General features: G+C 38.0%; 6 non-coding genes and 67 pseudogenes across 6 annotated transcripts; all 73 read left to right on the top strand.

Moving 5' to 3' along the window:
* Nucleotides 1–103: 103 nt before the first annotated feature.
* On the top strand, nucleotides 104–222 carry LOC148467972 (5S ribosomal RNA; annotated as a pseudogene).
* Nucleotides 223–338: 116 nt separating this feature from the next.
* Nucleotides 339–457, top strand: LOC148467971 (5S ribosomal RNA; annotated as a pseudogene).
* Nucleotides 458–573: 116 nt separating this feature from the next.
* On the top strand, nucleotides 574–692 carry LOC148467970 (5S ribosomal RNA; annotated as a pseudogene).
* A 116-nt stretch (nucleotides 693–808) lies between these two features.
* On the top strand, nucleotides 809–927 carry LOC148467969 (5S ribosomal RNA; annotated as a pseudogene).
* A 115-nt stretch (nucleotides 928–1,042) lies between these two features.
* LOC148467968 (5S ribosomal RNA) lies at nucleotides 1,043–1,161 on the top strand. Its single transcript, XR_015873478.1, has one exon. It is a non-coding gene; the product is annotated as a 5S ribosomal RNA (ribosomal RNA).
* Nucleotides 1,162–1,277: 116 nt separating this feature from the next.
* On the top strand, nucleotides 1,278–1,396 carry LOC148467967 (5S ribosomal RNA; annotated as a pseudogene).
* A 116-nt stretch (nucleotides 1,397–1,512) lies between these two features.
* LOC148467966 (5S ribosomal RNA) lies at nucleotides 1,513–1,631 on the top strand (annotated as a pseudogene).
* A 116-nt stretch (nucleotides 1,632–1,747) lies between these two features.
* On the top strand, nucleotides 1,748–1,866 carry LOC148467965 (5S ribosomal RNA; annotated as a pseudogene).
* A 116-nt stretch (nucleotides 1,867–1,982) lies between these two features.
* Nucleotides 1,983–2,101, top strand: LOC148467964 (5S ribosomal RNA; annotated as a pseudogene).
* Nucleotides 2,102–2,217: 116 nt separating this feature from the next.
* Nucleotides 2,218–2,336, top strand: LOC148467963 (5S ribosomal RNA; annotated as a pseudogene).
* Nucleotides 2,337–2,452: 116 nt separating this feature from the next.
* LOC148467962 (5S ribosomal RNA) lies at nucleotides 2,453–2,571 on the top strand (annotated as a pseudogene).
* Nucleotides 2,572–2,686: 115 nt separating this feature from the next.
* Nucleotides 2,687–2,805, top strand: LOC148467961 (5S ribosomal RNA; annotated as a pseudogene).
* A 116-nt stretch (nucleotides 2,806–2,921) lies between these two features.
* LOC148467960 (5S ribosomal RNA) lies at nucleotides 2,922–3,040 on the top strand (annotated as a pseudogene).
* A 115-nt stretch (nucleotides 3,041–3,155) lies between these two features.
* On the top strand, nucleotides 3,156–3,274 carry LOC148467959 (5S ribosomal RNA; annotated as a pseudogene).
* Nucleotides 3,275–3,389: 115 nt separating this feature from the next.
* LOC148467958 (5S ribosomal RNA) lies at nucleotides 3,390–3,508 on the top strand (annotated as a pseudogene).
* A 116-nt stretch (nucleotides 3,509–3,624) lies between these two features.
* LOC148467957 (5S ribosomal RNA) lies at nucleotides 3,625–3,743 on the top strand (annotated as a pseudogene).
* A 116-nt stretch (nucleotides 3,744–3,859) lies between these two features.
* LOC148467956 (5S ribosomal RNA) lies at nucleotides 3,860–3,978 on the top strand (annotated as a pseudogene).
* Nucleotides 3,979–4,093: 115 nt separating this feature from the next.
* LOC148467955 (5S ribosomal RNA) lies at nucleotides 4,094–4,212 on the top strand (annotated as a pseudogene).
* A 116-nt stretch (nucleotides 4,213–4,328) lies between these two features.
* On the top strand, nucleotides 4,329–4,447 carry LOC148467954 (5S ribosomal RNA; annotated as a pseudogene).
* A 116-nt stretch (nucleotides 4,448–4,563) lies between these two features.
* LOC148467953 (5S ribosomal RNA) lies at nucleotides 4,564–4,682 on the top strand (annotated as a pseudogene).
* A 115-nt stretch (nucleotides 4,683–4,797) lies between these two features.
* Nucleotides 4,798–4,916, top strand: LOC148467952 (5S ribosomal RNA; annotated as a pseudogene).
* A 116-nt stretch (nucleotides 4,917–5,032) lies between these two features.
* LOC148467951 (5S ribosomal RNA) lies at nucleotides 5,033–5,151 on the top strand (annotated as a pseudogene).
* Nucleotides 5,152–5,267: 116 nt separating this feature from the next.
* Nucleotides 5,268–5,386, top strand: LOC148467950 (5S ribosomal RNA; annotated as a pseudogene).
* A 115-nt stretch (nucleotides 5,387–5,501) lies between these two features.
* LOC148467949 (5S ribosomal RNA) lies at nucleotides 5,502–5,620 on the top strand (annotated as a pseudogene).
* A 116-nt stretch (nucleotides 5,621–5,736) lies between these two features.
* On the top strand, nucleotides 5,737–5,855 carry LOC148467948 (5S ribosomal RNA; annotated as a pseudogene).
* A 116-nt stretch (nucleotides 5,856–5,971) lies between these two features.
* LOC148467947 (5S ribosomal RNA) lies at nucleotides 5,972–6,090 on the top strand (annotated as a pseudogene).
* Nucleotides 6,091–6,441: 351 nt separating this feature from the next.
* LOC148467946 (5S ribosomal RNA) lies at nucleotides 6,442–6,560 on the top strand (annotated as a pseudogene).
* A 116-nt stretch (nucleotides 6,561–6,676) lies between these two features.
* On the top strand, nucleotides 6,677–6,795 carry LOC148467945 (5S ribosomal RNA; annotated as a pseudogene).
* Nucleotides 6,796–6,910: 115 nt separating this feature from the next.
* Nucleotides 6,911–7,029, top strand: LOC148467944 (5S ribosomal RNA; annotated as a pseudogene).
* Nucleotides 7,030–7,145: 116 nt separating this feature from the next.
* LOC148467943 (5S ribosomal RNA) lies at nucleotides 7,146–7,264 on the top strand (annotated as a pseudogene).
* A 116-nt stretch (nucleotides 7,265–7,380) lies between these two features.
* Nucleotides 7,381–7,499, top strand: LOC148467942 (5S ribosomal RNA; annotated as a pseudogene).
* A 115-nt stretch (nucleotides 7,500–7,614) lies between these two features.
* LOC148467941 (5S ribosomal RNA) lies at nucleotides 7,615–7,733 on the top strand (annotated as a pseudogene).
* Nucleotides 7,734–8,053: 320 nt separating this feature from the next.
* On the top strand, nucleotides 8,054–8,172 carry LOC148467940 (5S ribosomal RNA; annotated as a pseudogene).
* A 115-nt stretch (nucleotides 8,173–8,287) lies between these two features.
* LOC148467939 (5S ribosomal RNA) lies at nucleotides 8,288–8,406 on the top strand (annotated as a pseudogene).
* A 115-nt stretch (nucleotides 8,407–8,521) lies between these two features.
* Nucleotides 8,522–8,640, top strand: LOC148467938 (5S ribosomal RNA; annotated as a pseudogene).
* Nucleotides 8,641–8,756: 116 nt separating this feature from the next.
* LOC148467937 (5S ribosomal RNA) lies at nucleotides 8,757–8,875 on the top strand (annotated as a pseudogene).
* A 116-nt stretch (nucleotides 8,876–8,991) lies between these two features.
* Nucleotides 8,992–9,110, top strand: LOC148467936 (5S ribosomal RNA; annotated as a pseudogene).
* Nucleotides 9,111–9,225: 115 nt separating this feature from the next.
* On the top strand, nucleotides 9,226–9,344 carry LOC148467935 (5S ribosomal RNA; annotated as a pseudogene).
* A 116-nt stretch (nucleotides 9,345–9,460) lies between these two features.
* On the top strand, nucleotides 9,461–9,579 carry LOC148467934 (5S ribosomal RNA; annotated as a pseudogene).
* Nucleotides 9,580–9,695: 116 nt separating this feature from the next.
* Nucleotides 9,696–9,814, top strand: LOC148467933 (5S ribosomal RNA; annotated as a pseudogene).
* Nucleotides 9,815–9,929: 115 nt separating this feature from the next.
* Nucleotides 9,930–10,048, top strand: LOC148467932 (5S ribosomal RNA; annotated as a pseudogene).
* A 116-nt stretch (nucleotides 10,049–10,164) lies between these two features.
* LOC148467931 (5S ribosomal RNA) lies at nucleotides 10,165–10,283 on the top strand (annotated as a pseudogene).
* Nucleotides 10,284–10,634: 351 nt separating this feature from the next.
* Nucleotides 10,635–10,753, top strand: LOC148467930 (5S ribosomal RNA; annotated as a pseudogene).
* Nucleotides 10,754–10,869: 116 nt separating this feature from the next.
* On the top strand, nucleotides 10,870–10,988 carry LOC148467929 (5S ribosomal RNA; annotated as a pseudogene).
* Nucleotides 10,989–11,103: 115 nt separating this feature from the next.
* LOC148467928 (5S ribosomal RNA) lies at nucleotides 11,104–11,222 on the top strand (annotated as a pseudogene).
* A 116-nt stretch (nucleotides 11,223–11,338) lies between these two features.
* Nucleotides 11,339–11,457, top strand: LOC148467927 (5S ribosomal RNA). The gene has a single exon (XR_015873476.1). It is a non-coding gene; the product is annotated as a 5S ribosomal RNA (ribosomal RNA).
* A 116-nt stretch (nucleotides 11,458–11,573) lies between these two features.
* Nucleotides 11,574–11,692, top strand: LOC148467926 (5S ribosomal RNA; annotated as a pseudogene).
* A 115-nt stretch (nucleotides 11,693–11,807) lies between these two features.
* LOC148467925 (5S ribosomal RNA) lies at nucleotides 11,808–11,926 on the top strand (annotated as a pseudogene).
* Nucleotides 11,927–12,246: 320 nt separating this feature from the next.
* On the top strand, nucleotides 12,247–12,365 carry LOC148467924 (5S ribosomal RNA; annotated as a pseudogene).
* Nucleotides 12,366–12,480: 115 nt separating this feature from the next.
* On the top strand, nucleotides 12,481–12,599 carry LOC148467923 (5S ribosomal RNA). The gene has a single exon (XR_015873931.1). It is a non-coding gene; the product is annotated as a 5S ribosomal RNA (ribosomal RNA).
* Nucleotides 12,600–12,714: 115 nt separating this feature from the next.
* LOC148467922 (5S ribosomal RNA) lies at nucleotides 12,715–12,833 on the top strand (annotated as a pseudogene).
* A 116-nt stretch (nucleotides 12,834–12,949) lies between these two features.
* LOC148467921 (5S ribosomal RNA) lies at nucleotides 12,950–13,068 on the top strand (annotated as a pseudogene).
* Nucleotides 13,069–13,184: 116 nt separating this feature from the next.
* On the top strand, nucleotides 13,185–13,303 carry LOC148467920 (5S ribosomal RNA; annotated as a pseudogene).
* Nucleotides 13,304–13,418: 115 nt separating this feature from the next.
* On the top strand, nucleotides 13,419–13,537 carry LOC148467919 (5S ribosomal RNA; annotated as a pseudogene).
* A 350-nt stretch (nucleotides 13,538–13,887) lies between these two features.
* Nucleotides 13,888–14,006, top strand: LOC148467918 (5S ribosomal RNA; annotated as a pseudogene).
* A 116-nt stretch (nucleotides 14,007–14,122) lies between these two features.
* Nucleotides 14,123–14,241, top strand: LOC148467917 (5S ribosomal RNA; annotated as a pseudogene).
* Nucleotides 14,242–14,357: 116 nt separating this feature from the next.
* Nucleotides 14,358–14,476, top strand: LOC148467916 (5S ribosomal RNA). The gene has a single exon (XR_015873886.1). It is a non-coding gene; the product is annotated as a 5S ribosomal RNA (ribosomal RNA).
* A 115-nt stretch (nucleotides 14,477–14,591) lies between these two features.
* Nucleotides 14,592–14,710, top strand: LOC148467915 (5S ribosomal RNA; annotated as a pseudogene).
* A 116-nt stretch (nucleotides 14,711–14,826) lies between these two features.
* On the top strand, nucleotides 14,827–14,945 carry LOC148467914 (5S ribosomal RNA; annotated as a pseudogene).
* A 116-nt stretch (nucleotides 14,946–15,061) lies between these two features.
* LOC148467913 (5S ribosomal RNA) lies at nucleotides 15,062–15,180 on the top strand (annotated as a pseudogene).
* A 351-nt stretch (nucleotides 15,181–15,531) lies between these two features.
* LOC148467912 (5S ribosomal RNA) lies at nucleotides 15,532–15,650 on the top strand (annotated as a pseudogene).
* A 116-nt stretch (nucleotides 15,651–15,766) lies between these two features.
* Nucleotides 15,767–15,885, top strand: LOC148467911 (5S ribosomal RNA). The gene has a single exon (XR_015874042.1). It is a non-coding gene; the product is annotated as a 5S ribosomal RNA (ribosomal RNA).
* Nucleotides 15,886–16,000: 115 nt separating this feature from the next.
* Nucleotides 16,001–16,119, top strand: LOC148467910 (5S ribosomal RNA; annotated as a pseudogene).
* Nucleotides 16,120–16,235: 116 nt separating this feature from the next.
* On the top strand, nucleotides 16,236–16,354 carry LOC148467909 (5S ribosomal RNA). The gene has a single exon (XR_015873943.1). It is a non-coding gene; the product is annotated as a 5S ribosomal RNA (ribosomal RNA).
* A 116-nt stretch (nucleotides 16,355–16,470) lies between these two features.
* On the top strand, nucleotides 16,471–16,589 carry LOC148467908 (5S ribosomal RNA; annotated as a pseudogene).
* Nucleotides 16,590–16,704: 115 nt separating this feature from the next.
* LOC148467907 (5S ribosomal RNA) lies at nucleotides 16,705–16,823 on the top strand (annotated as a pseudogene).
* A 116-nt stretch (nucleotides 16,824–16,939) lies between these two features.
* On the top strand, nucleotides 16,940–17,058 carry LOC148467906 (5S ribosomal RNA; annotated as a pseudogene).
* Nucleotides 17,059–17,173: 115 nt separating this feature from the next.
* On the top strand, nucleotides 17,174–17,292 carry LOC148467905 (5S ribosomal RNA; annotated as a pseudogene).
* Nucleotides 17,293–17,408: 116 nt separating this feature from the next.
* LOC148467904 (5S ribosomal RNA) lies at nucleotides 17,409–17,527 on the top strand (annotated as a pseudogene).
* A 116-nt stretch (nucleotides 17,528–17,643) lies between these two features.
* On the top strand, nucleotides 17,644–17,762 carry LOC148467903 (5S ribosomal RNA; annotated as a pseudogene).
* A 116-nt stretch (nucleotides 17,763–17,878) lies between these two features.
* On the top strand, nucleotides 17,879–17,997 carry LOC148467902 (5S ribosomal RNA; annotated as a pseudogene).
* Nucleotides 17,998–18,113: 116 nt separating this feature from the next.
* Nucleotides 18,114–18,232, top strand: LOC148467901 (5S ribosomal RNA; annotated as a pseudogene).
* A 116-nt stretch (nucleotides 18,233–18,348) lies between these two features.
* Nucleotides 18,349–18,467, top strand: LOC148467900 (5S ribosomal RNA; annotated as a pseudogene).
* Nucleotides 18,468–18,530: the final 63 nt, after the last annotated feature.

Here is an 18,530-nt window from a genome sequence, read left to right as displayed (position 1 = left end):
ATAACATTCTTTTCTATTACATTGTACATTTAATTTTTTCAACTTATTAATGAATTTACTTGAGTTAAGAAGTAATAGAGGTCTAAAGTTAATGCTTTTGAGCACCTACAGCCAAACCACACAGGACATGCCCAATCTCGTCTGAACTTGGAAGCTATGCAGTGTTGGGCCTGGTTAGTACTTGGATGGGAGACCACCTGGGAATACCAGGTGCTGTAGGTAATTTTATACTGCCATAACAGTCTATTCTTCTACATTTTACATTTAATTTTTTCAACTTATCAATGAATTTACTTGAGTTAAGAAGTAATAGAGGTCTAAAGTTAATGCTTTTGAGCACCTACAGCCAAACCACACTGGACATGCCCAATCTCGTCTGATCTTGGAAGCTATGCAGTGTTGGGCCTGGTTAGTACTTGGACGGGAGACCAGCTGGGAATACCAGGTGCTGTAGGTAATTTTATACTGCCATAACATTCTTTTCTATTACATTTTACATTTAATTTTTTCAACTTATCAATGAATTTACTTGAGTTAAGAAGTAAAAGAGGTCTAAAGTTAATGTTTTTGAGCACCTACTGCCAAACCACACTGGACATGCCCAATCTTGTTTGATCTTGGAAGCTATGCAGTGTTGGGCCTGGTTAGAACTTGGATGGGAGACCACCTGGGAATACCAGGTGCTGTAGGTAATTTTATACTGCCATAACATTCTTTTCTATTACATTTTACATTTAATTTTTTCAACTTATCAATGAATTTACTTGAGTTAAGAAGTAATAGAGGTCTTAAGTTAATGGTTTTGGGCACCTACAGCCAAACCACACTGGACATGCCCAATCTCGTCTGATTTTGGAAGCTATGCAGTGTTGGGCCTGGTTAGTACTTGGATGGGAGACCACCTGGGAATACCAGGAGCTGTAGGTAATTTTATACTGCCAAAACTTTCTTTTCTATTACATTTTACATTTCATTTTTCAACTTATCATTGAATTTACTTGAGTTAAGAAGTAAAAGAGGTCTAAAGTTAATGTTTTTGAGCATCTACAGCCAAACCACACTGGACATGCCCAATCTCGTCTGAACTTGGAAGCTATGCAGTGTTGGGCCTGGTTAGTACTTGGATGGGAGACCACCTGGGAATACCAGGTGCTGTAGGTAATTTTATAATGCCATAACATTCTTTTCTATTACATTTTACATTTAATTTTTTCAACTTGTCAATGAATTTACTTGAGTTAAGAAGTAATAGAGGTCTAAAATTAATGTTTTTGAGCACGTACAGCCAAACCACACTGGACATGCCCAATATCATCTGATCTTGGAAGCTATGCAGTGTTGGGCCTGGTTAGTACTTGAATGGGAGACCACCTAGGAATCCCAGGTGCTGTAGGTAATTTTATACTGCCATAACAGTCTATTCTACTACATTTTACATTTAATTTTTTCAACTTATCAATGAATTTACTTGAGTTAAGAAGTAATAGAGGTCTAAAGTTAATGCTTTTGAGCACCTACAGCCAAACCACACTGGACATGCCCAATCTCGTCTGATCTTGGAAGCTATGCAGTGTTGGGCCTGGTTAGTACTTGGACGGGAGACCACCTGGGAATACCAGGTGCTGTAGGTAATTTTATATAGCCATAACATTATTTTCTATTACATTTTACATTACATTTTTTCAACTTATCAATGAATTTACTTGAGTTAAGAAGTAAAAGAGGTCTAAAGTTAATGTTTTTGAGCACCTACAGTCAAACCACACTGGACATGCCCAATCTCATCTGATCTTGGAAGCTATGCAGTGTTGGGCCTGGTTAGTACTTGGATGGGAGACCACCTGGGAATACCAGGTGCTTTAGGTAATTTTATACTGCCATAACATTCTTTTCTATTACATTTTACATTTAATTTTTTCAACTTATAAATGAATTTACTTGAGTTAAGAAGTAATAGAGGTCTAAATTTAATGCTTTTGAGCACCTACAGCCAAACCACACTGGACATGCCCAATCTCGTCTGATCTTGTAAGCTTTGCTGTGTTGGGCCTGGTTTGTACTTGGATGGGAGACCACCTGAGAATACCAGTTGCTGTAGGAAATTTTATACAGCCAAAACATTCTTTTCTATTACATTTTACATTTAATTTTTTCAACTTATCAATGAATTTACTTGAGTTAAGAAGTAGAAGAGGTCTAAAGTTAATGTTTTTGAGCACCTACTGCCAAACCACACTGGACATGCCCAATCTTGATTGATCTTGGAAGCTATGCAGTGTTGGGCCTGATTAGTACTTGGATGGGAGACCTCCTGGGAATACCAGATGCTGTAGGTAATTTTATACTGACATAACATTCTTTTCTATTACATTTTACATTTAATTTTTTCAACTTATCAATGAATTTACTTGAGTTAAGAAGTAATAGAGGTCTAAAGTTAATGGTTTGGGGCAACTACAGCCAAACCACACTGGACATGCCCAATCTCGTCTGATCTTGGAAGCTATGCAGTGTTGGGCCTGGTTAGTACTTGGATGGGAGACCACCTGGGAATACCAGGAGCTGTAGGTAATTTTATACTGCCAAAACATTCTTTTCTATTACATTTTACATTTCATTTTTCAACTTATCATTGAATTTACTTGAGTTAAGAAGTAAAAGAGGTCTAAAGTTAATGTGTTTGAGCACCTACAGCCAAACCACACTGGACATGGCCAATCTCGTCTGTTCTTGGAAGCTATGCAGTGTTGGGCCTGGTTAGTACTTGGATGGGAGACCACCTAGGATTCCCAGGTGCTGTAGGTAATTTTATACTGCCATAACAGTCTATTCTATTACATTTTACATTTAATTTTTTCAACTTATCAATGAATTTACTTGAGTTAAGAAGTAATTGAGGTCTAAAGTTAAAGGTTTTGGGCACCTACAGCCAAACCACACTGGACATGCCCAATATCATCTGATCTTGGAAGCTATGCAGTGTTGGGCCTGGTTAGTACTTGGATGGGAGACCACCTGGGAATGCCAGGTGCTGTAGGTAATTTTATACTGCCATAACATTCTTTTCTATTACATTTTACATTTAATTTTTCAACTTATCAATGAATTTACTTGAGTTAAGAAGTAATAGAGGTCTAAAGTTAATGTGTTTGAGCACCTACAGCCAAACCACACTGGGCATGCCCAATCTCGTATGAACTTGGAAGCTATGCAGTGTTGGGCCTGGTTAGTACTTGGATGGGGGACCACCTGGGAATACCAGGTGCTGTAGGTAATTTTATACTGCCATAACAGTCTTTTCTACTACATTTTACATTTAATTTTTCAACTTATCAATGAATTTACTTGAGTTAAGAAGTAATAGAGGTCTAAAGTTAATGTGTTTGAGCACCTACAGCCAAACCACACAGGACATGCCCAATCTTGTCTGAACTTGGAAGCTATGCAGTGTTGGGCCTGGTTAGTACTTGGATGGGAGACCACCTGGGAATACCAGGAGCTGTAGGTAATTTTATACTGCCATAACATTCTTTTCTATTACATTTTACATTTAATTTTTTCAACTTATCAATGAATTTACTTGAGTTGAGAAGTAATAGAGGTCTAAAATTATTGGTTTGGGGCACCTACAGCCAAAGCACACTGGACATGCCCAATATCGTCTGATCTTGGAAGCTATGCAGTGTTGGGCCTGGTTAGTACTTGGATGGGAGACCACCTAGGAATCCCGGGTGCTGTAGGTAATTTTATACTGCCATAACAGTCTTTTCTATTACATTTTACAATTAATTTTTTCAACTTATCAATGAATTTACTTGAGTTAAGAAGTAATAGAGGTCTAAAGTTAATGCTTTTGAGCACCTACAGCCAAACCACACTGGACATGCCCAATCTCGTTTGATCTTGGAAGCTATGCAGTGTTGGGCCTGGTTAGTACTTGGACGGGAGACCACCTGGGAATGCCAGGTGCTGTAGGTAATTTTATACTGCCATAACAGTCTTTTCTACTACATTTTACATTTAATTTTTCAACTTATCAATGAATTTACTTGAGTTAAGAAGTAATAGAGGTCTAAAGTTAATGTGTTTGAGCACCTACAGCCAAACCACACAGGACATGCCCAATCTTGTCTGAACTTGGAAGCTATGCAGTGTTGGGCCTGGTTAGTACTTGGATGGGAGACCACCTGGGAATACCAGGAGCTGTAGGTAATTTTATACTGCCATAACATTCTTTTCTATTACATTTTACATTTAATTTTTTCAACTTATCAATGAATTTACTTGAGTTGAGAAGTAATAGAGGTCTAAAATTATTGGTTTGGGGCACCTACAGCCAAAGCACACTGGACATGCCCAATATCGTCTGATCTTGGAAGCTATGCAGTGTTGGGCCTGGTTAGTACTTGGATGGGAGACCACCTAGGAATCCCGGGTGCTGTAGGTAATTTTATACTGCCATAACAGTCTTTTCTATTACATTTTACAATTAATTTTTTCAACTTATCAATGAATTTACTTGAGTTAAGAAGTAATAGAGGTCTAAAGTTAATGCTTTTGAGCACCTACAGCCAAACCACACTGGACATGCCCAATCTCGTTTGATCTTGGAAGCTATGCAGTGTTGGGCCTGGTTAGTACTTGGACGGGAGACCACCTGGGAATGCCAGGTGCTGTAGGTACTTTTATACTGCCATAACATTCTTTTCTATTACATTTTACATTTCATTTTTCAACTAATCATTGAATTTACTTGAGTTAAGAAGTAAAAGAGGTCTAAAGTTAATGTTTTTGAGCACCTACAGCCAAACCACACTGGACATGCCCAATCTCGACTGAACTTGGAAGCTATGCAGTGTTGGGCCTGGTTAGTACTTGGATGGGAGACCACCTGGGAATACCAGGTGCTGTAGGTAATTTTATACTGCCATAACATTCTTTTCTATTACATTTTACATTTAATTTTTTCAACTTATCAATGAATTTACTTGAGTTAAGAAGTAATAGAGGTCTAAAGTTAATGTTTTTGAGCACCTACAGCCAAACCACACAGGACATGCCCAATCTTGTCTGAACTTGGAAGCTATGCAGTGTTGGGCCTGGTTAGTACTTGGATGGGAGACCACCTGGGAATACCAGGTGCTGTAGGTAATTTTATACTGCCATAACATTCTTTTCTATTACATTTTACATTTAATTTTTTCAACTTATCAATGAATTTACTTGAGTTAAGAAGTAATAGAGGTCTAAAATTAATGTTTTTGAGCACCTACAGCCAAACCACACTGGACATGCCCAATATCGTCTGATATTGGAAGCTATGCAGTGTTGGGCCTGGTTAGTACTTGAATGGGAGACCACCTGGGAATACCAGGTGCTGTAGGTAATTTTATACTGCCATAGCATTCTTTTCCATTACATTTTACATTTCGTTTTTCAACTTATCATTGAATTTACTTGAGTTTAGAAGTAAAAGAGGTCTAAAGTTAATGATTTTGAGCACCTACAGCCAAACCACACTGGACATGCCCAATCTCGTCTGATCTTGGAAGCTATGCAGTGGTGGGCCAGGTTAGTACTTGGATTGGAGACCACCTAGGAATCCCAGGTGCTGTAGGTAATTTTATACTGCCATAACAGTCTTTTCTACTACATTTTACATTTAATTTTTTCAACTTATCAATGAATTTACTTGAGTTAAGAAGTAATAGAGGTCTAAAGTTAATGCTTTTGAGCACCTACAGCCAAACCACACTGGACATGCCCAATCTCGTCTGATCTTGGAAGCTATGCAGTGTTGGGCCTGGTAAGTACTTGGAGGGGAGACCACCTGGGAATACCAGGTGCTGTAGGTAATTTTATAAAGCCATTACATTCTTTTCTATTACATTTTACATTACATTTTTTCAACTTATCAATGAATTTTCTTGAGTTAAGAAGTAAAAGAGGTCTAAAGTTAATGTTTTTGAGCACCTACAGTCAAACCACACTGGACATGCCCAATCTCGTCTGATCTTGGAAGCTATGCAGTGTTGGGCCTGGTTAGTACTTGGATGGGAAACCACCTGGGAATACCAGGTGCTGTAGGTAATTTTATACTGCCATAACATTCTTTTCTATTACATTTTACATTTAATTTTTTCAACTTATCAATGAATTTACTTGAGTTAAGAAGTAATAGAGGTCTAAATTTAATGCTTTTGAGCACCTACTGCCAAACCACACTGGACATGCCCAATCTCGTCTGATCTTGTAAGCTTTGCTGTGTTGGGCCTGGTTTGTACTTGGATGGGAGACCACCTGAGAATACCAGTTGCTGTAGGAAATTTTATACAGCCAAAACATTCTTTTCTATTACATTTTACATTTAATTTTTTCAACTTATCAATGAATTTACTTGAGTTAAGAAGTAAAAGAGGTCTAAAGTTAATGTTTTTGAGCACCTACTGCCAAACCACACTGGACATGCCCAATCTTGTTTGATCTTGGAAGCTATGCAGTGTTGGGCCTGGTTAGTACTTGGATGGGAGACCACCTGGGAATACCAGGTGCTGTAGGTAATTTTATACTGCCATAACATTCTTTTCTATTACATTTTACATTTAATTTTTTCAACTTATCAATGAATTTACTTGAGTTAAGAAGTAATATAGGTCTTAAGTTAATGGTTTTGGGCACCTACAGCCAAACCACACTGGACATGCCCAATCTCGTCTGATCTTGGAAGCTATGCAGTGTTGGGCCTGGTTAGTACTTGGATGGGAGACCACCTGGGAATACCAGGAGCTGTAGGTAATTTTATACTGCCAAAACTTTCTTTTCTATTACATTTTACATTTCATTTTTCAACTTATCATTGAATTTACTTGAGTTAAGAAGTAAAAGAGGTCTAAAGTTAATGTTTTTGAGCACCTACAGCCAAACCACACTGGACATGCCCAATCTCGTCTGATCTTGGAAGCTATGCAGTGTTGGGCCTGGTTAGTACTTGGATGGGAGACCACCTAGGAATCCCAGTTGCTGTAGGTAATTTTCTATTGCCATAACAGTCTATTCTATTACATTTTACATTTGATTTTTTCAACTTATCAATGAATTTACTTGAGTTAAGAAGTAATAGAGGTCAAAAGTTAATGCTTTTGAGCGCCTACAGCCAAACCACACTGGACATGCCCAATCTTGTTTGATCTTGGAAGCTATGCAGTGTTGGGCCTGGTTAGTACTTAGATGGGAGACCACCTGGGAATACCAGGTGCTGTAGGTAATTTTTTACTGCCATAACATTCTTTTCTATTACATTTTACATTTAATTTTTTCAACTTATCAATGAATTTACTTGAGTTAAGAAGTAATAGAGGTCTAAAGTTAATGGTTTTGGGCACCTACAGCCAAACCACACTGGACATGCCCAATATCATCTGATCTTGGAAGCTATGCAGTGTTGGGCCTGGTTAGTACTTGGATGGGAGACGACCTGGGAATACCAGGAGCTGTAGGTAATTTTATACTGCCAAAACTTTCTTTTCTATTACATTTTACATTGCATTTTTCAACTTATCATTGAATTTACTTGAGTTAAGAAGTAAAAGAGGTCTAAAGTTAATGTTTTTGAGCACCTACAGCCAAACCACACTGGACATGCCCAATCTCGTCTGATCTTGGAAACTATGCAGTGTTGGGCCTGGTTAGTACTTGGATGGGAGACCACCTAGGAATCCCAGGTGCTGTAGGTAACTTTATACTGCCATAACAGTCTATTCTATTACATTTTACATTTAATTTTTTCAACTTATCAATGAATTTACTTGAGTTAATAAGTAATAGAGGTCAAAAGTTAATGCTTTTGAGCACCTACAGCCAAACCACACTGGACATGCCCAATCTCGTTTGATCTTGGAAGCTATGCAGTGTTGGGCCTGTTTAGTACTTGGACGGTAATTTTATACTGCCATAACATTCTTTTCTATTACATTTTACATTTAGTTTTTTAAACTTATCAATGAATTTACTTGAGTTAAGAAGTAATAGAGGTCTAAAGTTAATGGTTTTGGGCACCTACAGCCAAACCACACTGGACATGCCCAATATCATCTGATCTTGGAAGCTATGCAGTGTTGGGCCTGGTTAGTACTTGGACGGGAGACCACCTGGGAATGCCAGGTGCTGTAGGTACTTTTATACTGCCATAACATTCTTTTCTATTACATTTTACATTTCATTTTTCAACTAATCATTGAATTTACATGAGTTAAGAAGTTAAAGAGGTCTAAAGTTAATGTTTTTGAGCACCTACAGCCAAACCACACTGGGCATGCCCAATCTTGTCTGAACTTGGAAGCTATGCAGTGTTGGGCCTGGTTAGTACTTGGATGGGGGACCACCTGGGAATACCAGGTGCTGTAGGTAATTTTATACTGCCATAACAGTCTTTTCTACTACATTTTACATTTAATTTTTCAACTTATCAATGAATTTACTTGAGTTAAGAAGTAATAGAGGTCTAAAGTTAATGTGTTTGAGCACCTACAGCCAAACCCCACAGGACATGCCCAATCTTGTCTGAACTTGGAAGCTATGCAGTGTTGGGCCTGGTTAGTACTTGGATGGGAGACCACCTGGGAATACCAGGAGCTGTAGGTAATTTTATACTGCCATAACATTCTTTTCTATTACATTTTACATTTAATTTTTTCAACTTATCAATGAATTTACTTGAGTTGAGAAGTAATAGAGGTCTAAAATTATTGGTTTGGGGCACCTACAGCCAAAGCACACTGGACATGCCCAATATCGTCTGATCTTGGAAGCTATGCAGTGTTGGGCCTGGTTAGTACTTGGATGGGAGACCACCTAGGAATCCCGGGTGCTGTAGGTAATTTTATACTGCCATAACAGTCTTTTCTATTACATTTTACAATTAATTTTTTCAACTTATCAATGAATTTACTTGAGTTAAGAAGTAATAGAGGTCTAAAGTTAATGCTTTTGAGCACCTACAGCCAAACCACACTGGACATGCCCAATCTCGTTTGATCTTGGAAGCTATGCAGTGTTGGGCCTGGTTAGTACTTGGACGGGAGACCACCTGGGAATGCCAGGTGCTGTAGGTACTTTTATACTGCCATAACATTCTTTTCTATTACATTTTACATTTCATTTTTCAACTAATCATTGAATTTACTTGAGTTAAGAAGTAAAAGAGGTCTAAAGTTAATGTTTTTGAGCACCTACAGCCAAACCACACTGGACATGCCCAATCTCGACTGAACTTGGAAGCTATGCAGTGTTGGGCCTGGTTAGTACTTGGATGGGAGACCACCTGGGAATACCAGGTGCTGTAGGTAATTTTATACTGCCATAACATTCTTTTCTATTACATTTTACATTTAATTTTTTCAACTTATCAATGAATTTACTTGAGTTAAGAAGTAATAGAGGTCTAAAGTTAATGTTTTTGAGCACCTACAGCCAAACCACACAGGACATGCCCAATCTTGTCTGAACTTGGAAGCTATGCAGTGTTGGGCCTGGTTAGTACTTGGATGGGAGACCACCTGGGAATACCAGGTGCTGTAGGTAATTTTATACTGCCATAACATTCTTTTCTATTACATTTTACATTTAATTTTTTCAACTTATCAATGAATTTACTTGAGTTAAGAAGTAATAGAGGTCTAAAATTAATGTTTTTGAGCACCTACAGCCAAACCACACTGGACATGCCCAATATCGTCTGATATTGGAAGCTATGCAGTGTTGGGCCTGGTTAGTACTTGAATGGGAGACCACCTGTGAATACCAGGTGCTGTAGGTAATTTTATACTGCCATAGCATTCTTTTCCATTACATTTTACATTTCATTTTTCAACTTATCATTGAATTTACTTGAGTTAAGAAGTAAAAGAGGTCTAAAGTTAATGATTTTGAGCACCTACAGCCAAACCACACTGGACATGCCCAATCTCGTCTGATCTTGGAAGCTATGCAGTGGTGGGCCAGGTTAGTACTTGGATTGGAGACCACCTGGGAATACCAGGTGCTGTAGGTAATTTTATAAAGCCATTACATTCTTTTCTATTACATTTTACATTACATTTTTTCAACTTATCAATGAATTTTCTTGAGTTAAGAAGTAAAAGAGGTCTAAAGTTAATGTTTTTGAGCACCTACAGTCAAACCACACTGGACATGCCCAATCTCGTCTGATCTTGGAAGCTATGCAGTGTTGGGCCTGGTTAGTACTTGGATGGGAAACCACCTGGGAATACCAGGTGCTGTAGGTAATTTTATACTGCCATAACATTCTTTTCTATTACATTTTACATTTAATTTTTTCAACTTATCAATGAATTTACTTGAGTTAAGAAGTAATAGAGGTCTAAATTTAATGCTTTTGAGCACCTACTGCCAAACCACACTGGACATGCCCAATCTCGTCTGATCTTGTAAGCTTTGCTGTGTTGGGCCTGGTTTGTACTTGGATGGGAGACCACCTGAGAATACCAGTTGCTGTAGGAAATTTTATACAGCCAAAACATTCTTTTCTATTACATTTTACATTTAATTTTTTCAACTTATCAATGAATTTACTTGAGTTAAGAAGTAAAAGAGGTCTAAAGTTAATGTTTTTGAGCACCTACTGCCAAACCACACTGGACATGCCCAATCTTGTTTGATCTTGAAAGCTATGCAGTGTTGGGCCTGGTTAGTACTTGGAGGGGAGACCACCTGGGAATACCAGGTGCTGTAGGTAATTTTATACTGCCATAACATTCTTTTCTATTACATTTTACATTTAATTTTTTCAACTTATCAATGAATTTACTTGAGTTAAGAAGTAATAGAGGTCTTAAGTTAATGGTTTTGGGCACCTACAGCCAAACCACACTGGACATGCCCAATCTCGTCTGATCTTGGAAGCTATGCAGTGTTGGGCCTGGTTAGTACTTGGATGGGAGACCACCTGGGAATACCAGGAGCTGTAGGTAATTTTATACTGCCAAAACTTTCTTTTCTATTACATTTTACATTTCATTTTTCAACTTATCATTGAATTTACTTGAGTTAAGAAGTAAAAGAGGTCTAAAGTTAATGTTTTTGAGCACCTACAGCCAAACCACACTGGACATGCCCAATCTCGTCTGATCTTGGAAGCTATGCAGTGTTGGGCCTGGTTAGTACTTGGATGGGAGACCACCTAGGAATCCCAGTTGCTGTAGGTAATTTTATATTGCCATAACAGTCTATTCTATTACATTTTACATTTGATTTTTTCAACTTATCAATGAATTTACTTGAGTTAAGAAGTAATAGAGGTCAAAAGTTAATGCTTTTGAGCACCTACAGCCAAACCACACTGGACATGCCCAATCTCGTCTGATCTTGGAAGCTATGCAGTGTTGGGCCTGGTTAGTACTTAGATGGGAGACCACCTGGGAATACCAGGTGCTGTAGGTAATTTTATACTGCCATAACATTCTTTTCTATTACATTTTACATTAAATTTTTTCAACTTATCAATGAATTTACTTGAGTTAAGAAGTAATAGAGGTCTAAAGTTAATGGTTTTGGGCACCTACAGCCAAACCACACTGGACATGCCCAATATCATCTGATCTTGGAAGCTATGCAGTGTTGGGCCTGGTTAGTACTTGGATGGGAGACGACCTGGGAATACCAGGAGCTGTAGGTAATTTTATACTGCCAAAACTTTCTTTTCTATTACATTTTACATTGCATTTTTCAACTTATCATTGAATTTACTTGAGTTAAGAAGTAAAAGAGGTCTAAAGTTAATGTTTTTGAGCACCTACAGCCAAACCACACTGGACATGCCCAATCTCGTCTGATCTTGGAAACTATGCAGTGTTGGGCCTGGTTAGTACTTGGATGGGAGACCACCTAGGAATCCCAGGTGCTGTAGGTAACTTTATACTGCCATAACAGTCTATTCTATTACATTTTACATTTAATTTTTTCAACTTATCAATGAATTTACTTGAGTTAATAAGTAATAGAGGTCAAAAGTTAATGCTTTTGAGCACCTACAGCCAAACCACACTGGACATGCCCAATCTCGTTTGATCTTGGAAGCTATGCAGTGATGGGCCTGTTTAGTACTTGGACGGTAATTTTATACTGCCATAACATTCTTTTCTATTACATTTTACATTTAGTTTTTTAAACTTATCAATGAATTTACTTGAGTTAAGAAGTAATAGAGGTCTAAAGTTAATGGTTTTGGGCACCTACAGCCAAACCACACTGGACATGCCCAATATCATCTGATCTTGGAAGCTATGCAGTGTTGGGCCTGGTTAGTACTTGGACGGGAGACCACCTGGGAATGCCAGGTGCTGTAGGTACTTTTATACTGCCATAACATTCTTTTCTATTACATTTTACATTTCATTTTTCAACTAATCATTGAATTTACATGAGTTCAGAAGTAAAAGAGGTCTAAAGTTAATATTTTTGAGCACCTACAGCCAAACCACACTGGGCATGCCCAATCTCGTCTGAACTTGGAAGCTATGCAGTGTTGGGCCTGGTTAGTACTTGGATGGGGGACCACCTGGGAATACCAGGTGCTGTAGGTAATTTTATACTGCCATAACAGTCTTTTCTACTACATTTTACATTTAATTTTTCAACTTATCAATGAATTTACTTGAGTTAAGAAGTAATAGAGGTCTAAAGTTAATGTGTTTGAGCACGTACAGCCAAACCCCACAGGACATGCCCAATCTTGTCTGAACTTGGAAGCTATGCAGTGTTGGGCCTGGTTAGTACTTGGATGGGAGACCACCTGGGAATACCAGGAGCTGTAGGTAATTTTATACTGCCATAACATTCTTTTCTATTACATTTTACATTTAATTTTTTCAACTTATCAATGAATTTACTTGAGTTGAGAAGTAATAGAGGTCTAAAATTATTGGTTTGGGGCACCTACAGCCAAAGCACACTGGACATGCCCAATATCGTCTGATCTTGGAAGCTATGCAGTGTTGGGCCTGGTTAGTACTTGGATGGGAGACCACCTAGGAATCCCGGGTGCTGTAGGTAATTTTATACTGCCATAACAGTCTTTTCTATTACATTTTACAATTAATTTTTTCAACTTATCAATGAATTTACTTGAGTTAAGAAGTAATAGAGGTCTAAAGTTAATGCTTTTGAGCACCTACAGCCAAACCACACTGGACATGCCCAATCTCGTTTGATCTTGGAAGCTATGCAGTGTTGGGCCTGGTTAGTACTTGGACGGGAGACCACCTGGGAATGCCAGGTGCTGTAGGTACTTTTATACTGCCATAACATTCTTTTCTATTACATTTTACATTTCATTTTTCAACTAATCATTGAATTTACTTGAGTTAAGAAGTAAAAGAGGTCTAAAGTTAATGTTTTTGAGCACCTACAGCCAAACCACACTGGACATGCCCAATCTCGACTGAACTTGGAAGCTATGCAGTGTTGGGCCTGGTTAGTACTTGGATGGGAGACCACCTGGGAATACCAGGTGCTGTAGGTAATTTTATACTGCCATAACATTCTTTTCTATTACATTTTACATTTAATTTTTTCAACTTATCAATGAATTTACATGAGTTAAGAAGTAATAGAGGTCTAAATTTAATGCTTTTGAGCACCTACTGCCAAACCACACTGGACATGCCCAATCTCGTCTGATCTTGTAAGCTTTGCTGTGTTGGGCCTGGTTTGTACTTGGATGGGAGACCACCTGAGAATACCAGTTGCTGTAGGAAATTTTATACAGCCAAAACATTCTTTTCTATTACATTTTACATTTCATTTTTCAACTAATCATTGAATTTACTTGAGTTAAGAAGTAAAAGAGGTCTAAAGTTAATGTTTTTGAGCACCTACAGCCAAACCACACTGGACATGCCCAATCTCGACTGAACTTGGAAGCTATGCAGTGTTGGGCCTGGTTAGTACTTGGATGGGAGACCACCTGGGAATACCAAGTGCTGTAGGTAATTTTATACTGCCATAACATTCTTTTCTATTACATTTTACATTTAATTTTTTCAACTTATCAATGAATTTACTTGAGTTAAGAAGTAATAGAGGTCTAAAGTTAATGTTTTTGAGCACCTACAGCCAAACCACACAGGACATGCCCAATCTCGTCTGAACTTGGAAGCTATGCAGTGTTGGGCCTGGTTAGTACTTGGATGGGAGACCACCTGGGAATACCAGGTGCTGTAGGTAATTTTATACTGCCATAACATTCTTTTCTATTACATTTTACATTTAATTTTTTCAACTTATCAATGAATTTACTTGAGTTAAGAAGTAATAGAGGTCTTAAGTTAATGGTTTTGGGCACCTACAGCCAAACCACACTGGACATGCCCAATCTCGTCTGATCTTGGAAGCTATGCAGTGTTGGGCCTGGTTAGTACTTGAATGGGAGACCACCTGGGAATACCAGGTGCTGTAGGTAATTTTATACTGCCATAACATTCTTTTCCATTACATTTTACATTTCATTTTTCAACTTATCATTGAATTTACTTGAGTTAAGAAGTAAAAGAGGTCTAAAGTTAATGTTTTTGAGCACCTACAGCCAAACCACACTGGACATGCCCAATCTCGTCTGATCTTGGAAGCTATGCAGTGGTGGGCCAGGTTAGTACTTGGATTGGAGACCACCTAGGAATCCCAGGTGCTGTAGGTAATTTTATACTGCCATAACAGTCTTTTCTACTACATTTTACATTTAATTTTTTCAACTTATCAATGAATTTACTTGAGTTAAGAAGTAATAGAGGTCTAAAGTTAATGCTTTTGAGCACCTACAGCCAAACCACACTGGACATGCCCAATCTCGTCTGATCTTGGAAGCTATGCAGTGTTGGGCCTGGTTAGTACTTGGAGGGGAGACCACCTGGGAATACCAGGTGCTGTAGGTAATTTTATATAGCCATTACATTCTTTTCTATTACATTTTACATTACATTTTTTCAACTTATCAATGAATTTTCTTGAGTTAAGAAGTAAAAGAGGTCTAAAGTTAATGTTTTTGAGCACCTACAGTCAAACCACACTGGACATGCCCAATCTCGTCTGATCTTGGAAGCTATGCAGTGTTGGGCCTGGTTAGTACTTGGATGGGAAACCACCTGGGAATACCAGGTGCTGTAGTTAATTTTATACTGCCATAACATTCTTTTCTATTACATTTTACATTTAATTTTTTCAACTTATCAATGAATTTACTTGAGTTAAGAAGTAATAGAGGTCTAAATTTAATGCTTTTGAGCACCTACTGCCAAACCACACTGGACATGCCCAATCTTGTCTGATCTTGTAAGCTTTGCTGTGTTGGGCCTGGTTTGTACTTGGATGGGAGACCACCTGAGAATACCAGTTGCTGTAGGAAATTTTATACAGCCAAAACATTCTTTTCTATTACATTTTACATTTAATTTTTTCAACTTATCAATGAATTTACTTGAGTTAAGAAGTAAAAGAGGTCTAAAGTTAATGTTTTTGAGCACCTACTGCCAAACCACACTGGACATGCCCAATCTTGTTTGATCTTGGAAGCTATGCAGTGTTGGGCCTGGTTATTACTTGGATGGGAGACCACCTGGGAATACCAGGTGCTGTAGGTAATTTTATACTGCCATAACATTCTTTTCTATTACATTTTACATTTAATTTTTTCAACTTATCAATGAATTTTCTTGAGTTAAGAAGTAATAGAGGTCTTAAGTTAATGGTTTTGGGCACCTACAGCCAAACCACACTGGACATGCCCAATCTCATCTGATCTTGGAAGCTATGCAGTGTTGGGCCTGGTTAGTACTTGGATGGGAGACCACCTGGGAATACCAGGAGCTGTAGGTAATTTTATACTGCCAAAACTTTCTTTTCTATTACATTTTACATTTCATTTTTCAACTTATCATTGAATTTACTTGAGTTAAGAAGTAAAAGAGGTCTAAAGTTAATGTTTTTGAGCACCTACAGCCAAACCACACTGGACATGCCCAATCTCGTCTGATCTTGGAAGCTATGCAGTGTTGGGCCTGGTTAGTACTTGGTTGGGAGACCACCTAGGAATCCCAGTTGCTGTAGGTAATTTTATACTGCCATAACAGTCTATTCTATTACATTTTACATTTGATTTTTTCAACTTATCAATGAATTTACTTGAGTTAAGAAGTAATAGAGGTCAAAAGTTAATGCTTTTGAGCACCTACAGCCAAACCACACTGGACATGCCCAATCTCGTTTGATCTTGGAAGCTATGCAGTGTTGGGCCTGGTTAGTACTTAGATGGGAGACCACCTGGGAATACCAGGTGCTGTAGGTAATTTTATACTGCCATAACATTCTTTTCTATTACATTTTACATTTAATTTTTTCAACTTATCAATGAATTTACTTGAGTTAAGAAGTAATAGAGGTCTAAAGTTAATGGTTTTGAGCACCTACAGCCAAACCACACTGGACATGCCCAATATCATTTGATCTTGGAAGCTATGCAGTGTTGGGCCTGGTTAGTACTTGGATGGGAGACGACCTGGGAATACCAGGAGCTGTAGGTAATTTTATACTGCCAAAACTTTCTTTTCTATTACATTTTACATTGCATTTTTCAACTTATCATTGAATTTACTTGAGTTAAGAAGTAAAAGAGGTCTAAAGTTAATGTTTTTGAGCACCTACAGCCAAACCACACTGGACATGCCCAATCTCGTCTGATCTTGGAAACTATGCAGTGTTGGGCCTGGTTAGTACTTGGATGGGAGACCACCTAGGAATCCCAGGTGCTGTAGGTAACTTTATACTGCCATAACAGTCTATTCTATTACATTTTACATTTAATTTTTTCAACTTATCAATTAATTTACTTGAGTTAAGAAGTAATAGAGGTCTAAAGTTAATGGTTTTGGTCACCTACAGCCAAACCACACTGGACATGCCCAATATCATCTGATCTTGGAAGCTATGCAGTGTTGTGCCTGGTTAGTACTTGGACGGGAGACCACCTGGGAATGCCAGGTGCTGTAGGTACTTTTATACTGCCATAACATTCTTTTCTATTACATTTTACATTTCATTTTTCAACTAATCATTGAATTTACTTGAGTTAAGAAGTAAAAGAGGTCTAAAGTTAATGTTTTTGAGCACCTACAGCCAAACCACACTGGACATGCCCAATCTCGACTGAACTTGGAAGCTATGCAGTGTTGGGCCTGGTTAGTACTTGGATGGGAGACCACCTGGGAATACCAGGTGCTGTAGGTAATTTTATACTGTCATAACATTCTTTTCTATTACATTTTACATTTAATTTTTTCAACTTATCAACGAATTTACTTGAGTTAAGATGTAATAGAGGTCTAAAGTTAATGTTTTTGAGCACCTACAGCCAAACCACACTGGACATGCCCAATCTCGTCTGATCTTGGAAGCTATGCAGTGTTGGGCCTGGTTAGTACTTGGAGGGGAGACCACCTGGGAATACCAGGTGCTGTAGGTAATTTTATATAGCCATTACATTCTTTTCTATTACATTTTACATTACATTTTTTCAACTTATCAATGAATTTACTTGAGTTAAGAAGTAAAAGAGGTCTAAAGTTAATGTTTTTGAGCACCTACAGTCAAACCACACTGGACATGCCCAATCTCGTCTGATTTTGGAAGCTATGCAGTGTTGGGCCTGGTTAGTACTTGGAGGGGAGACCACCTGGGAATACCAGGTGCTGTAGGTAATTTTATATAGCCATTACATTCTTTTCTATTACATTTTACATTTAATTTTTTCAACTTATCAATGAATTTACTTGAGTTAAGAAGTAATAGAGGTCTAAAATTAATGTTTTTGAGCACGTACAGCCAAACCACACTGGACATGCCCAATATCATCTGATCTTGGAAGCTATGCAGTGTTGGGCCTGGTTAGTACTTGAATGGGAGACCACCTAGGAATCCCAGGTGCTGTAGGTAATTTTATACTGCCATAACAGTCTATTCTACTACATTTTACATTTAATTTTTTCAACTTATCAGTGAATTTACTTGAGTTAAGAAGTAATAGAGGTCTAAAGTTAATGCTTTTGAGCACCTACAGCCAAACCACACTGGACATGCCCAATCTCGTCTGATCTTGGAAGCTATGCAGTGTTGGGACTGGTTAGTACTTGGACGGGAGACCACCTGGGAATACCAGGTGCTGTAGGTAATTTTATATAGCCATAACATTATTTTCTATTACATTTTACATTTAATTTTTTCAACTTATCAATGAATTTACTTGAGTTAAGAAGTAATAGAGGTCTAAATTTAAAGCTTTTGAGCACCTACAGCCAAACCACACTGGACATGCCCAATCTCGTCTGATCTTGTAAGCTTTGCTGTGTTGGGCCTGGTTTGTACTTGGATGGGAGACCACCTGAGAATACCAGTTGCTGTAGGAAATTTTATACAGCCAAAACATTCTTTTCTATAACATTTTGCATTTAATTTTTTCAACTTATCAA

Source organism: Taudactylus pleione, unplaced genomic scaffold, assembly GCF_031769625.1.
Source record: "Taudactylus pleione unplaced genomic scaffold, aTauple2 ptg000967l, whole genome shotgun sequence".
NCBI classification, from domain to species: Eukaryota; Metazoa; Chordata; class Amphibia; order Anura; family Myobatrachidae; genus Taudactylus; species Taudactylus pleione.
This window is presented reverse-complemented; position numbering and strand designations above follow the sequence as displayed.